The sequence below is a fragment of the Panthera leo genome, chromosome E3 (genome assembly GCF_018350215.1).
Source record: "Panthera leo isolate Ple1 chromosome E3, P.leo_Ple1_pat1.1, whole genome shotgun sequence".
Classification (NCBI taxonomy): Eukaryota; Metazoa; Chordata; class Mammalia; order Carnivora; family Felidae; genus Panthera; species Panthera leo.
In genome coordinates this window covers 35081225-35095279 of record NC_056694.1, presented here as the reverse complement: position 1 = coordinate 35095279, position 14055 = coordinate 35081225, and the positions used below count along the sequence as shown (strand labels likewise).

The 14055-nt window shown below is 42.8% G+C and overlaps 1 protein-coding gene across 19 annotated transcripts in view; it reads left to right on the top strand.

Annotated features, from left to right (window-relative positions):
• RBFOX1 (RNA binding fox-1 homolog 1) overlaps window positions 1-14055 on the top strand; it is a 1461670-nt gene that overhangs the window by 1166993 nt on the left and 280622 nt on the right. The window lies entirely within an intron of this gene.

The window sequence follows — 14055 nt, the reverse complement described above, 5'->3', positions numbered from 1 at the left end:
GCCTACTCCTGTACCCCATCCCAACTTAAACCTCTTAATCCATCCTGGGTGCCTAAAGTGCAAGCTCTGTGTGTCTCCCTTCTCTTCCTTCCCTCTGCAAGCTCATTTCATACCTGCTTATTTTCTACCACAATATTTCATCCATGCAGGAATTATTTTCAGGTTTTGAAACTTGCCCAACTTCTTCCTTCTTCGGGACTCCTGCACATGCTTTCCTCCACCAAAAGTGTTTTATTAGGCCTCTTTCCATGTTTTTTTTCATAACCACTTTTAGACCTATGCCTGCATGTCACTTTGTCATGGTAGCCTTATCTGAGTCCTGTAGGCTACATCCCGTTATCCTCTTTTATGGCCCCTTCTCTTTCCCTTCAAAGCACTTCACAAAATTATAGTGTTTTCAGTTTCAAAATGGCCTGTTTCTTCCACTAAGGAGTGAGCTACTTGAGGAAATGCGTTAGGTCAGTCTTGTTCATCACTAAAATGTCTAGCTCTTAGTAGACACTCCACAAGTGGCTATCAAATAAAATTTTAAAACACAGACACCACGCCCTCTACAGTCCTACTGGAGCCAGTGACTTTGATGGGAGGTATTTATGGTCAAGGAAGAAAGGGGAGCGCATGTGTGTTCATGTTCATCTACCTCTTATGACTGTGTGAAGACCCCTACTTCTCTCTGGGCTGGGACCATGCCCTCTTTCTCCTAATATACCATGGATGAAGCAGAATAAGTTATACAGCCCAGCTCATACTAGCTTAAGCCCAAGGAAGATTGATTATCTCAAGAAACTGAAAACTCTACGCATAGGTCTACCATCAGTCATTGCTGAATATGAGCATTTGAACCATAGCAATGGGGATCTCTCCTTGACATTACTTAGTTTTTCTCTCTTTGGAGTCTTGGTTTTTTATTGGATGTAGCTTCTTGCATGGCGTCAATGGCTCTTACAACTTCAGATCTGACAGAAAATGCCTGAAGGTGTGTGGCTAGGGAGCTGCAGCCCACGCTGGGTCACACGCCCTTCCCTAAACCATAATTCTGTGGCCAGGAAGTTAGAATCCTTGAGGGGCAAGAAATGAAGACACACATCACTTCTTGCCCACCTCTGAATGCCAGTCAGTATGTTTTCATTAGTATCTCCAGTGAATCCAAAACCCAACTCTATTATACCCTAGTGTATAGGAGTGCACATTTTATAGAGATTTATATGTAATTTTCCTATCCCCCCATCTGTCTTAGGTCAGATCCCCTAGGGATAATGCCTGAAATGGGGATTTTGTGCAGGGGGTTAATTGAAGGGATGCTTTCAGAGGGAGCCTATGGGAGAGGAGGTAAACAATTAGAGTAGGGCAGGGGAAGACTCACAGGCAAAGATGTGGTTTCAGGGGAAAACTGAGTCGGAGCCTGTGGGAAGTTCTGGAATGATTAATTACACCAAAGATGGTTTCACCCAGAGTCTAATTCCATTCCATCAGCCTGTCTCTAGACACAGGTTCAAGCTGTCCCTCAGGAAGGGATGACAGCCCTTACTCCTCCTGTACCCCTACCTCCACCCTCACCCTCGGGGCCTTGTTTTCTAAGTAATAACCTCTATTTTTATTTTCTGATTAGTTTCAGTTCTGTGTGATGCCCTCTATCTCCTTGGTCTCCCGGCTGAGCCTCCTGTTTAAACACCCAGATGGACGCAAGAGACTTGCACATTTAAGGAAGATTTTTCCGTTAAAAGGGTTGACACAAGAGGTGAACCACCATACCTTTAGAGGCACAGGGAGAGAAATTCACTTGCCCCTCCCATCCCCTTACATTTCTGTTTTTCCATCTCTTCCAGCATCCAGGGTCATGGACTCTCTACTCTCCTTTGGATAGAGATCTGTCCACCCTCGGGGTGCTTCACTCCTCCCTTTTTGGTTTACTTATCGGGCAGTTTCGGTGGCCACTGCCAGATTTTCATATGCCAAGGTTGCGACATCAGGGATGGCAAATTGAATTTCCCCTTGTAATCACAGGAAGGCAAGTCACTGTCCTCTCCTTCTAATGTAAATGACCTGAACCCTGCTCCAGACTCATCCATGATTCCTCTGCCTCACTGTTTTTCAATACGTCTACCTTCGCAGCCCTCCCTCCCCACCCCCGACGGTCTCCAGCAGCCTTCATGTCTGCGCACACATAAATAAGGCTGTATGCACGCGTGTGAGAATATATAGCCATCACGGTACTGTGTGGGCATGTAGACGTGCTGAGGAAATGTAATAGAGTGTGGTTGTGTGTTTGTAGGTGTATAATAAGTTTGCTGCAGACTAGGGGGAAAAATGGAGCCATTTGTTGATTCAAACCAATTTTTTTTCCTCTTGAGTTAGTACCCAATCTGTAGCTAAGAACTGCTGACTACAGCATATTTCTGAGTGTAGATTTTTTTTTTTCCCCCTGACAGCTAAGACCTAACTCCTGCCTGATCTATGTAGCTGCATTGTTCAAATTACAAAGCTTAGGTGACAGAACTGCTCTATTTTCTGGGAGCCCCCAACACACCTGTCATCAGATAGAAGCAAGAATGCAGAAGTCATCACTTTACTTAGAAACTCAGCAGATGATTGAAATTATTTCTTACTACTAATTCCCCTTTTAGTGGAGATAAGCCGCTTTGTTCAGCTGTAAATGAAACATTAGGGTATTAACTGTGGAGCCGAAGTATTGGGGAAGCTAAGATTTTATCTGCAGTAGGAACATTTTGGGCAATAAATTGTTTTGTTGGACAGAATACTAAATCTCTTGAGTTACAAAGAAGCAGAGCTCATTAAAGGGGATGCTTAAAGCAGGGGAAAAAAAGGCGAGACAAAAGCTTATTACCTTTGTTGTGGGGATTGGAGGGGGTTTTTGCAGGTTCTCATGTATATGTAGCATGGTAGAATTATGCGGTACAGTTATTAAATAGATGTGTCTATAGACTTGCAAACGCTCTATGAATATGTCCAAGGGACAAATACATTTCTGAAATATCAATAGCAATCTGCAATAAGTTATGAATTTTGGAGTACATATTTATCCTCAAAGACTGGGTTTTTGTTTCCTGTGGGTAAAATTTCTCCGTCTCTTTGCCACATCCTTCAGATTAATCGGCTGGCATGGTTACATAAATGTTTGTAATAGAGAAGAGTGAGTGCCAGGATCATCCAAAATATTGTCGCAAAATACACACCTAAATTAAGATAATTATGCATTGCGAACATCGATCAGCAGGGCTTGAAAGGGAGGGGAGCATTCTCATGATGGCAGGGAGGCTCTTCCTGGGGCACTGGGGTTGTCAGTGGCAGGGTATGTGTCCGGTTGGGTGCCCCTAGTGTGTAAGTGTCAGGGGAGGGACACAAGGGGATGCTCTTTTGCAGATAATCAGGGCAGGAGGAGAACAGGGAGAAGGCAGAGCCACCCCTCCCTGGAGTTAGCTGCCCTCCACCGTGTCTCCAGGAGCAGGGCTTCAGTGGTCCAGCTCTCCACCTGTCTGAACTTGTTGCTCATTCCAGCCTCTGGGAGGAGGATGTCCTCAAGAGCGTTGCACCTGAGAAACCCAGACAGAGAACAGTGTAAACAGGCAAACCTCAGTTGCAAGCAGATGGGGATTTCGTGAAAGCGGAATCAGGGCTCCACAGTTTTTCTTCCTTTTTCTCCCTGAGTGATTCAGAGCATGTCTTCACAGACGCCCTGAGCCTGAAGGCTCTCACTGCCGTTTCTGCCTTTCCCTGCATGCCCGGATTCACAGGTGGATGCCCAACACCCTGTCACCACGACGGACTCATGTGCTCTGAGTTCCCACCCTGGACTTGCCATTAGTTCCAGCTCCACCACCCTCTTCCTTGGTTCTTTCCACAGAAACAGGGACAACACTTTCCAAAGCATAGCAAGAAGCTGACGGTGGAATAGGAAGTGCAGGAAACACATAACACGCAGACTTGTATGAACTTTGGGAGGACACTCAGGCCTGACTTGGTTTAAGAAAACTCAGCATATGAAAAATGAACATATATATGTATTTTTTCAAAAGCAGCAAGCAAATGATAATTATTTATTTAATTAAAAATGCACCAAATTGCAAGATCTTCTGCACATGAAAAAAAAAAAATAGCATCCTCTTTGTCTTCTACCTCTGACACATAATATGGCACTGGGAAGAGATTCTTGAACTGACGACGAATAAGGGTTGCTTGCCTTGTGTTTATATCCAATGTATATTTAAAATAGAATTCTAGTCTCAGTGTATTTAACCTGTCATTCATTGTGCAAGTGACTTTTTAGGACCCCATATCCACAGGCTGTAGGGCACCAGCCTGTCAGTGTTGTTTTATGGGAACACCAAGCATCCAGTTAATTTCTTATGACTGTCATGTAGAGGGCATTTTGTGTCTTCTTGAGATAAGTAGAAATGTAGATCTGTAGAGAAGTGAATAGAATCTTGTGACAGAAGGGACCTCACAGCTGTGCATTACCCTATGAACTCTGAAAGTGGTACCAAAGAATGACAGTAGCAAATGGTAGGAGGTTAAAATCAATATTTTTCAATGTAGTGTCCCAATTATTGATACTGTATAGATGAACTTGATATTGAATGATTCAAAAGTATAATGCTATTTCCATGATAAAACTGTCCTGGTACCCCAGAATGACTTTGGTATATATATATATATATATATATATATATACACCAAATGGTATATATGTGTGTGTATATATATATATATATATATATATATATATATATATATATATACCATTTGGTATATATACCAAATTGGTATATATATATATATATAGAGAGAGAGAGAGAGAGAGAGAGAGACCCCCATATATACATATATATGCACCCCACTTTTGTCCTTTATAGTTCAAGTGATAAATTTCTGGTGGTGTGAACAGGTGTTAAGAGTTCTGGGTTCAAGTCCTGTCTGTGACACGGATACATAACCCTGAATATGCCTGGTAGTCTGTTTGAGCCTCAGTTTTCTCACTGTAAAATGGCATCATGACACTACCCAATTTTTTAGGGCCCACTTAGCTGTAAATTTCCCCAACTCATGAACAACAAAAGCTTTGTTTTATAACAAAACATGGTATCCGAGCTTCTTTTGTGGTCTTCAGGTGGACTGAGCCACATTCTCAGAGCAACTGTTCGATGATTTCATCTCCACCAACTGTTTTATTTCTGGTCCCATTCCAGAAATAGATCCAGCAGGATTCCATGTGGAGGAAGGAAATGGCTTTGGTAGACCCATTTCAAACAAGCCAGAGCTTTGGTGGGGAATGTTTTCAGCTCTTCAGATGTAGAGCGCCACCCTTGTGGTCAGACGGCCCATTGCAGGGGCAGGAACACACTGTTGAATGCTGTTTCCTTCCCCTCTGAGTGATACTGAAGTTTGTTGGGCCTAAGTGCCTTCATCTGAAAAAGGGAAACAGAGGATTATCTCAGTGTTATAAAAGTTTTGAAGATGATGATGGTGAAGCATTTAATTAATATCTAGCATGTTAAAGAGTCTCAAAACTCTGGTGAGAGTGGCTATTATTATTGTATTAATTTGGGAATAAAGATCAAAAAGCAAATCCTCTGGAGAGTCCCAAGCTGAGGGCAGATCTTCAGCCTCACTCACAGCCATACTGAGTGGCTTACCCAGATGTTGGCTCTTTGACCCATATCTGACCTATGCCACCGCCAGATACTTATATACCTAAGGAACTTTATGGAGAAGAAATTCCTTATTCTTTCAGGAAGCTGTTAGAAAGTGAAATTTGAACTTGAAATTTGCTCATGTGGCTGACTGTGGCCAGGGGACCCCTGTAGTCAATGATATGTGCAGAGATTGAAGTGGAGTCCCAGCTCGGGCCCCATGTGGAGAGAAGCCACGTCTTCCCAACCTTTGGTGAGAATCCTTGGAGAAGACAACTACTGAAACGATCCTTTCCAGACATCGTACTTGAACTAACATGGAGCTAACAGGCTTCCTATTAGTTCCTAGGGCCATTGTAACAAACTACCACAAACTTGATGGCAGAAGCAAAAGATTCTGGAGGCTAAAAGTCTCAAGTCGAGATGTCAGCAGAGTTGGCTCCTTCTGGAGACTGAAGAAAAATTCATCCCACGCCTCTCTGCTAGCTTCTGGTGGCTTCTGGCAGTCCTGGGAAGCCCTTGGCTTGTAGACCATCACTTCAATTTCTGTCTCCATCTTCACAGGGCCTTCTCTGCTGTTTCTTACAAGGATTTGTCATTGGATTTAGGGCTCACCCTCAAGCTGGATGATCTCATCTGAGAGTCATTCACTTAATCACATCTGCAAAGACCCTTTTTCCAAATAACATTGCATTCACAGGTTCCAGGGCTGGGGCTGAGGACTTGGACATCCATTTCTGGCAGTCCCAATTCAACCACTGATGAGGAGTGAAGTATCCTTGTATGGAGAAGCAGTTCACTTCAAATGAGACTGCTCAACAACAGTTACATGATAAAGGGAGTCAACATCCTCACCACTCATTGCCAATTGATTGTATGTGTATCTTTTCTATTTATCTCAACGACCCTAGAAAGTAGGTGATATGCTCCTTCTCAGCTTATGAATTAGAAATCTGAGCCTTAGGAGCGGAAGATCATTTTCTTAGTCACCCAACCAGGAAGGCAGCGCAGCTGGTACCCTAGTCCGGGTTTCTCTAATTCCTAGATCCATGCTTGGGGAAACATCGTGCTAGAAGTTCTCAAACTCTGCCCTGCCTAAGATCTCCTGGAGACTGTTAAAAGTATACCTTCCCCCCAGGTTCATCTCCAGAGTTTCTGAGTCTGTATGGGCACAGGGTAATCATCTACATTTAAAATAACTGTGTTACATAATTCTGCCCCCTCTCTCCTCCTACTGAACCCATCTCTCAGGTAATTGCCACCTTAGCACAGGGTCTAGGAGACATATTCAGATTCTCCCCAAAGACAGAAATCCTCAAAAGTCAAAAGTGAAAAAACCACCTATAAGAGAGGCCAAGTTGGTTTTTTTTTTCCTTTCTTCTTTTTTCTTGCTTTGTCCTTGGAGCTTCCCACCCCCGCCCCCAGCACATCCCTCTCTTGCTGGCTCCTCCACCCACGGGAGGAAATGTGGAGATCAATGGAGATGCAGCTCCCAGTCCTTTCCTAATTCTAAGTCTTCTTCCTCTTTGAGCATGTGAAGTTTCCTGCTTGGGGGACGCCCACAGGGCTAGAGGGGAGAAGTTCTTCAGCAAAGCACAGCAGAGGAGCCATAGTCCTGCAATAATCCAGTCAATTAAACATTGATCTCAGTTCCCAGCAGCATGGAGGCAGTATGGAGGGCAGGGCAGCAGTCGTCCATGCTGCCATTGGTGCACAGGCCTGGTAAATGATATTTAAGGGATCTTCTGGTAGCAGAAAGCAGTGTGGTTGATGATCTTTGCTGCTGAAGAAGCAAAATTGAAGTGTCACATACCATGATTCCATTTTGTCTCTAAAATGTTGTCCTGCCAACCTTGGAGCCTCGCATGAACCCCGGGCATGTGAAGGGACAGAAGGATGAAATCTGGCTTGATACAGCTGATTGGAGAGGGTGTATCCAAAACATAGCCCCAAGACATCCCAGGAGAACTTGGCTGAGCAGAGAAAACAAGCAATGTTGTTAGAACATCAGGAAGAGTTAAGCTGCCCGCTGAAGTTATTTTTAAAAATTATATCTTCCATGCATTTATTTTTAATCACATAGTGGTTGGCATAAAGCCATTTTGTCTGTGAAACAACTTAAATATAACATGAAAATCATGAATATGCACAAATAGGGAGGAAAAGGTGGAAGTTTCCAAACTTCAGTTAACCCCCAAATCTCACTGCTTTCCTCAGAGGTAAAGTTTGTCAGTAGTTAGCATTTGTTCCAGACTTTTCTCTGATGAACTGTAACACAACTTAAAATAATAGTAGGTGCTTTGGTGAAACCACAGACAAGTAGACACATTGATGATTAGATAAATAGCTAAACATGTTGATAGGTAGACAGACAGATTAGACTTCTGGAATCCAAAAGTCTGGGTAGGAGAAAGTTTTGACCTTGCTGTGTGTAGATACTGAGGATTGACAAATTCATTGTTTCACTCCTCTAGTCCCAACTTTAAAATCTGCAAAGTGGGGAAAACGGTATCTGTGTTGCATGCCAGACTTGAAGATGAGTGAGCGTTCACTGATCAAATGTATTTGGAAATGTCACAAGCTCAGCAGACACAGTGGCACCATGAAGAGATGTCATAGGACCTTTCCCTCCTAAGCCTCAGTTCTTTTCATGTGTTATCATCAAGCACAAAGCAAAAGAGCTTGTGAATTGCGTAAAGAAAACTAGATTGTTCTGTAAAAATGGCCCTTGAGAAGTTTCACATCCAAGCTCATGTCATATCCCAAAAAGGTCACATCCCAAAGGGGGGGGGGGGCATCATGTGTTAATAATACATTGAGCATACAGCGGGTGGGTGTTCTTTTTTTTTCCCACTAGAGAGTTATTTTATTTTATTTTATTTTATTTTATTTTGTTTTTAGATTTTAAAGATGCAGAGTGACATATTCCACATGGTCAGACTGTATTATAAAGTAAAGGTTTAACTAAAACATAGAATGGATTTTTGCCAAAATGAAAGAAAAAATAACATATATATATATATACATATATATATATATATATATATATATATATATATATATATATATATACATATATATATATATATATATATATACATATATATATAGCTATAGTTCAGAACTCTTGCTGTGATGAGCAACTCTTTGAAAATATGTTTAAAAATTCACCGAGTCTTGTCTAAAGACTAACCTGTGAGGAGGGATAAACTAACTTATTCACTTCTGGACATTGTTAAATGCCCTGAAAGTGGTGGTTAATAATTTCCTTTTGAAGTGAAAAATAGTAAGCATGTTCCTGAGCCCTGTCATCAATCTTTGATAATTTCAGATTAAGGCATTGTCTTTGGATACAAATGAATATCATTTTTTAAATGCGGTTTTAAATAAAATTTTAAAAAGTAATAATCTCCTATCCTACCGCACTGAGAATTTCTACTGGAGGAAAGGAACAAATAGAGGTTCCTTGCTGCTCTTAGCAGGAAGTGGTTGGGGGCAGGATACTTCAAAGTACCTGAACTGCAGTTGTAGAATGATGTTCTTTGGCTTCCAATCCTTATGCATAATTTGAATGTGACTGGCTTTCAATGCTAAGAATGTGAGGCTCCCCTCTTAATTATAGTATTTTAGATGAGCCTAATTTGACAGCCACTGGCACGCAATATGCTAAATATTTCATATAATGTGACTTTGAGAAGAGGGGAGCCCCCCTCCTTGAGAATCCCAATGGGTAAGACATTATAACTTAGAATTTCAGCATCAACAGCAGGAACAGCTTAACTGCGGAAAAAGTCTTCCTTTGATTTGATGTTCCCAAAGGTACAAACTTGGAGGCAATTTCAGGAGCACTGTAGGTCACTTGCAGATCTGATCTTGAAGGAAATGAAGAGCCTTGAGCTCCACATCCATGACGCCATTTTGCCATGAAGTGGAGCCTGATTTTCCTTGAATTATTCTATTACTTTTTACACACCCTTCCCCACTGGACTGGGTAGACCTACCTTCTAGTTGAGACCACTCAGTCAGTGACTGAGGCACACATTTGGAGACTCTTATAGTTCTCCATCATCTCCAAAGAATTGTCCAATTGATGACATGTGCATTATAAATGAATGTGAGCAACAGATATCTAGCGATGCCGCATGTTTATGTTTCAGTAGATCTTTGTTGGAAGCATTAACGTGTCTTATACTATGCCAACAGTGATATTTTGAGTTAAGTAATTTTTAAAAGCAGGCAGTATGTATGCTCTCCATTTTGGCAGATAAGAAAGATAAACATGAAAAGATGGGGATTTATTTAAGATCACTTTGCAAATCATTGACCTGCCAAGGATAGGTCTCCAGACTTGTATCATGTGGTGATAGTGTCTGAGAGGTGAACAATTATGGCTCCAGCTAACACTTTCTGGGTACTGCCAGGTGTCAGACATTATGTGTAGCCATTGGCATGCACGACCTCCATGGAGAGATCCTGTTATCACCCCTGTTTTATGAGGGAAAAAAGGCCTATAGAATGTAAATAATTGTCCTCAAGTCATCCACCTAGCACATAAGTGAACAAGATCTCAACCTCTGAGTGCATCCTGTCTGCCAACCATGTTAAGCTTCCATTGGAAATACGTAGTGAGCCTATGGATTTCAAGGGAACATTCTTCCAAAAAGCTCAGTGCACTTTTTTTCCCACAAATTAAAATTGTATGTATATAAGGTGTACAGCTTGCTATTTTGATATATGTATACATTGTGAAATAATACGGTGAAAACATGGAGAAAAGGAAGTCCCGCTGTATTGTTGGTGGGAACGTACATTGGCCCAGCCACTACGGAAAATAGTATGGAGGTTCCTCATGATCAAGCAAGCCCACTTCCAGGTATATATATCCAAAGGAAATGAAATCAGTATTGCAAAGTGATATCTTGACTCCTGTATTCATTGCAGCATTATTCACAACAGCCACGATAAGGAAACAACCTGAGTGTCTGTTGGTGGATAAATGTGTAAATAAAATGTGATACACACACACACACACACACACACACACACACACACGCACACACACACTCAGGAATATTATTCAGCCTTATAAAAGAAGGAAATCCTGAGTATACTGTTTAATTCTCTGGTTCTCTCCTGCCATGGTTTTATCAGGTAGAATGGATTCTAGGTTAGACTTTCCTTCTCATCAATGAGGGTTTGAAAGCATGCAAGTTCCACAGGATGCTGATAAGGGTTGGGTGAGGGGGTGGCCGGCAGGGTGGAATCCCTGAATCCATGCATCTTATTCCTAGTGACTAGATGTTTGGATGTGTGCCCCCTTCTTATCTCTACTCCTCCAAGTAGAAACAGCTCTACTTTGTAGCCAGAAAGATGCCTGCCAAGCCACTAAGGGCATCGTTTAGGGTAGGGTAATAACCCTTAAGAGTGTGCTTTTAAAGCTGGGTGGTGCATGCTTGCTAGGTTGCAGGGCAATCACCGAAGCAGCTTCCTGTGTACATCCTGGGGAAAGACCTCCAGTGAGCCTGCAGGTGCAATTTCTTTTCTGATCCTAGAAAGAAGGCTCTTGACGATACAGCAGTGTTTGTTTTCTGCTTGGTAAAGTACAAAGGAAAACAGCGGAAATTAGCCCAGCACAGTGTTGATGCCAGCCCAGAGGTGGGGACTCTGATGGCACCCCCCTACTCCCCTCCAACGCAAACCTTTGCCGCCAGAAAGCCTTCCCCTGCAATGAGATTAGCAGACACAGCAGCGTACGCCAAGGCGCTGTGCAGTTTTTACCCTGTTCCACCAGGTGTTGCCAGAGAACATTGAGCAGAGCCGAGCTCCGGGCGAAGTGTGTTCGCGGCTGCTGGAACACGGGGCTGCTCAGAAGGCAGCAATTAAATGAGTTATGCTGACTCCAACAGCTCTCTTCCCTGCACGTTGAAATATGCCTCCTGTGTCTGCCTCATGCCTCACATTGCAAATCAACACATTTTGTTGCATATTTGGGTATGGGTGTACACTCTCACACTGGAGGAAGGAGACCACGCAGAGCTGTGCTGCTCCAGGTCACCAACCCAAGCCCCAAGGGCACCTGCGGTCAGCTTGCATCCGTACCAGGAAGTAGACAGCTACCTCAGTGCCCGTGAGGGTAATTCCCTGTGAGGTCCATTGCGTGTTAACCAGAGTTCGTTGCTTCTTAGTACCTGTTCTCTGTTCCTTTCCCATTCTTCTATATCCAGAGCAGTGAGGCCACGGTTCTAGATCTGTGGTTCTGAGCCAGGTGTGACTGAGTCCCCGGGGTTCATTTGGCCATATCCAGAGACACTTTTGGTTGTCACGACTGGGGAGGAAAGGAAGTAAGTAACTATGGGCATCTATTTGGTAGAGGCCAGGGATGGTGTTAATCATCCTACTGGGCACAAGACAGTCCCACCAAACAATTATCCAAACTGCCAGACTGCTGAGATCAAGAAACTCTGTTCTAGAGGCAGAGGCTTTATCAGAAAGATGATTTTATTGTCCAAAACAATACTGAAATAAGTCTTTCCAATTGTGATTGTCTCAGCAAAGCTCCTCTGTATCACTGCAATTAAACATCATGATTTGCCAAGGTTACACCTCCATAAAAGAGTTACAAAGATGCCATATATTGTGGGCCTACTATGTGCCAAGTAAATTGCTCATATTATCTCTAACCTCGCAGAAATAGCATTGCGGGTGGGATTGTTATTTTACAATATCAAAGAGGAAACCAGGGCCAGAAAGTTTGCATTTATCTGTCAGTGTCATGCAGCGACTAAGCGGAGAGCCCAGTTTTGAACCCAAATCTAGTTTGTTTAGGGCCATTGTCTCCTTCCCCACGATTTGCTGTCCCTCCCTGTGTCCCAGAAGGCAGCCATGGTTTCTGCATGAACTGGGGGAAAAACATGCCCCAAATGGGCTCCAAGCTTCCTAGATCTGGGGAAGTGACCTCACTGGACCGCCATTACTCTATCTGCCAAGTTGGGACAGAGGAGAGGATTGGATACTCCATAAAGGGCGTTTTCTGATTCTTGCAAGACCTAATAGCTCCTGTTGGTAATCTCTGAGGGATATTCTGGACATCTACAATACACCAGAAACTCAACCATGGGGCATCTGCTTTTGACAAATTATGAGGCCGGCATAGCTATAGATATTCTTATTCACGACTCCCCATAGGAAATCTCCAGATACTTTGGGGAAGAAAAGGTCAGGCACTGAAGAGAAACCATGACACTTAGTCACTCTAGGGAAGGTATGATTGTTATAATTCTTGTCCATCTTTGTGTCCTCAGAGGCAACAGTGGTGGGTATGGCCTCGTAGGGGCTCAATTTGTATTTCAGGCATTAGTTTCCTCCTAAGAAACACATGAACAGGGTTCAACAGAAGTAGGGAAGAAAACAGCATATCATAGCAACCCAAATATGACGGCATATCCATTATATTGATTGCTGTGGAGATTCACCTTAGTACCATGTGAACTGGCTTGTGCACTCATAACCTAGAGGCTGTCCAAGTTTCCAGAATCTTCCACATCCCCGTAGATTCAGTGTCTTCAATGAAGTTCTAGCACCATACACATTTTTTTTCTGTTTCGTCAAGAATGGGCAAACTAAGGCCTGAGAGCCAAATCTGGCCAGCAAACTGTTTTCCTAAACACAGTGTTACCAGAGCACAGCCCTGCTCATATTTGCTTACAAATGGCCAATGGCCACTTTTGCACCACAAGGGCAGAGTTGAATAGCTATAATAGATCCTAAGGCCCACAAAGCCTAAAATACTCGCTCTCTGGCCCTCTACAGAAAAAAAGTTTGGAAACCCTTGCTTTAGACAACTGAAAGCCAGTGACTTTCCCTAGCACAAACACAGAGAGTTAGATTAAGCAGAACGCACCTCTGTCCGGCTACCTTGGATGGCGGGCCACTCATGTTCTTTGGGCCATAGTATTTGTAGCATCGTCCTATGAAGGACTTCACTGCGAGTAATAAAAGTCTCACGTTAATGGAGGCAGTGCTCAAATTGTTGAGAGTTCCTCCCCACCCCGCTATGTTTAGTGAGATAAATTGCACTTCACTATAGTGACTTGTAGATGACAGTGAAGCCAAGGAAATTTGAATGCAGTGACTATATTCATTTTGAAATAAAAAAAAAATTTTTTAATGGTTGTTCTGTGGGAAGTCGAACACAGTAAACGATTCAAAACTGTCACCGCATTGAGATGAATGGGAGTAAACACTGTGCCTCCAAAGGCATTCCATAAATATCCTTAAATTATAACCATCTGTTTGATCTGCTGAGGAAAAATAACTAATTCCTGACGTTTTCCCCTCTCCAGACTGCCCACTGAATGTACCCAGGATTGGGATCTTTGTTGCCGATAACTAACGTGATAATCTAGTA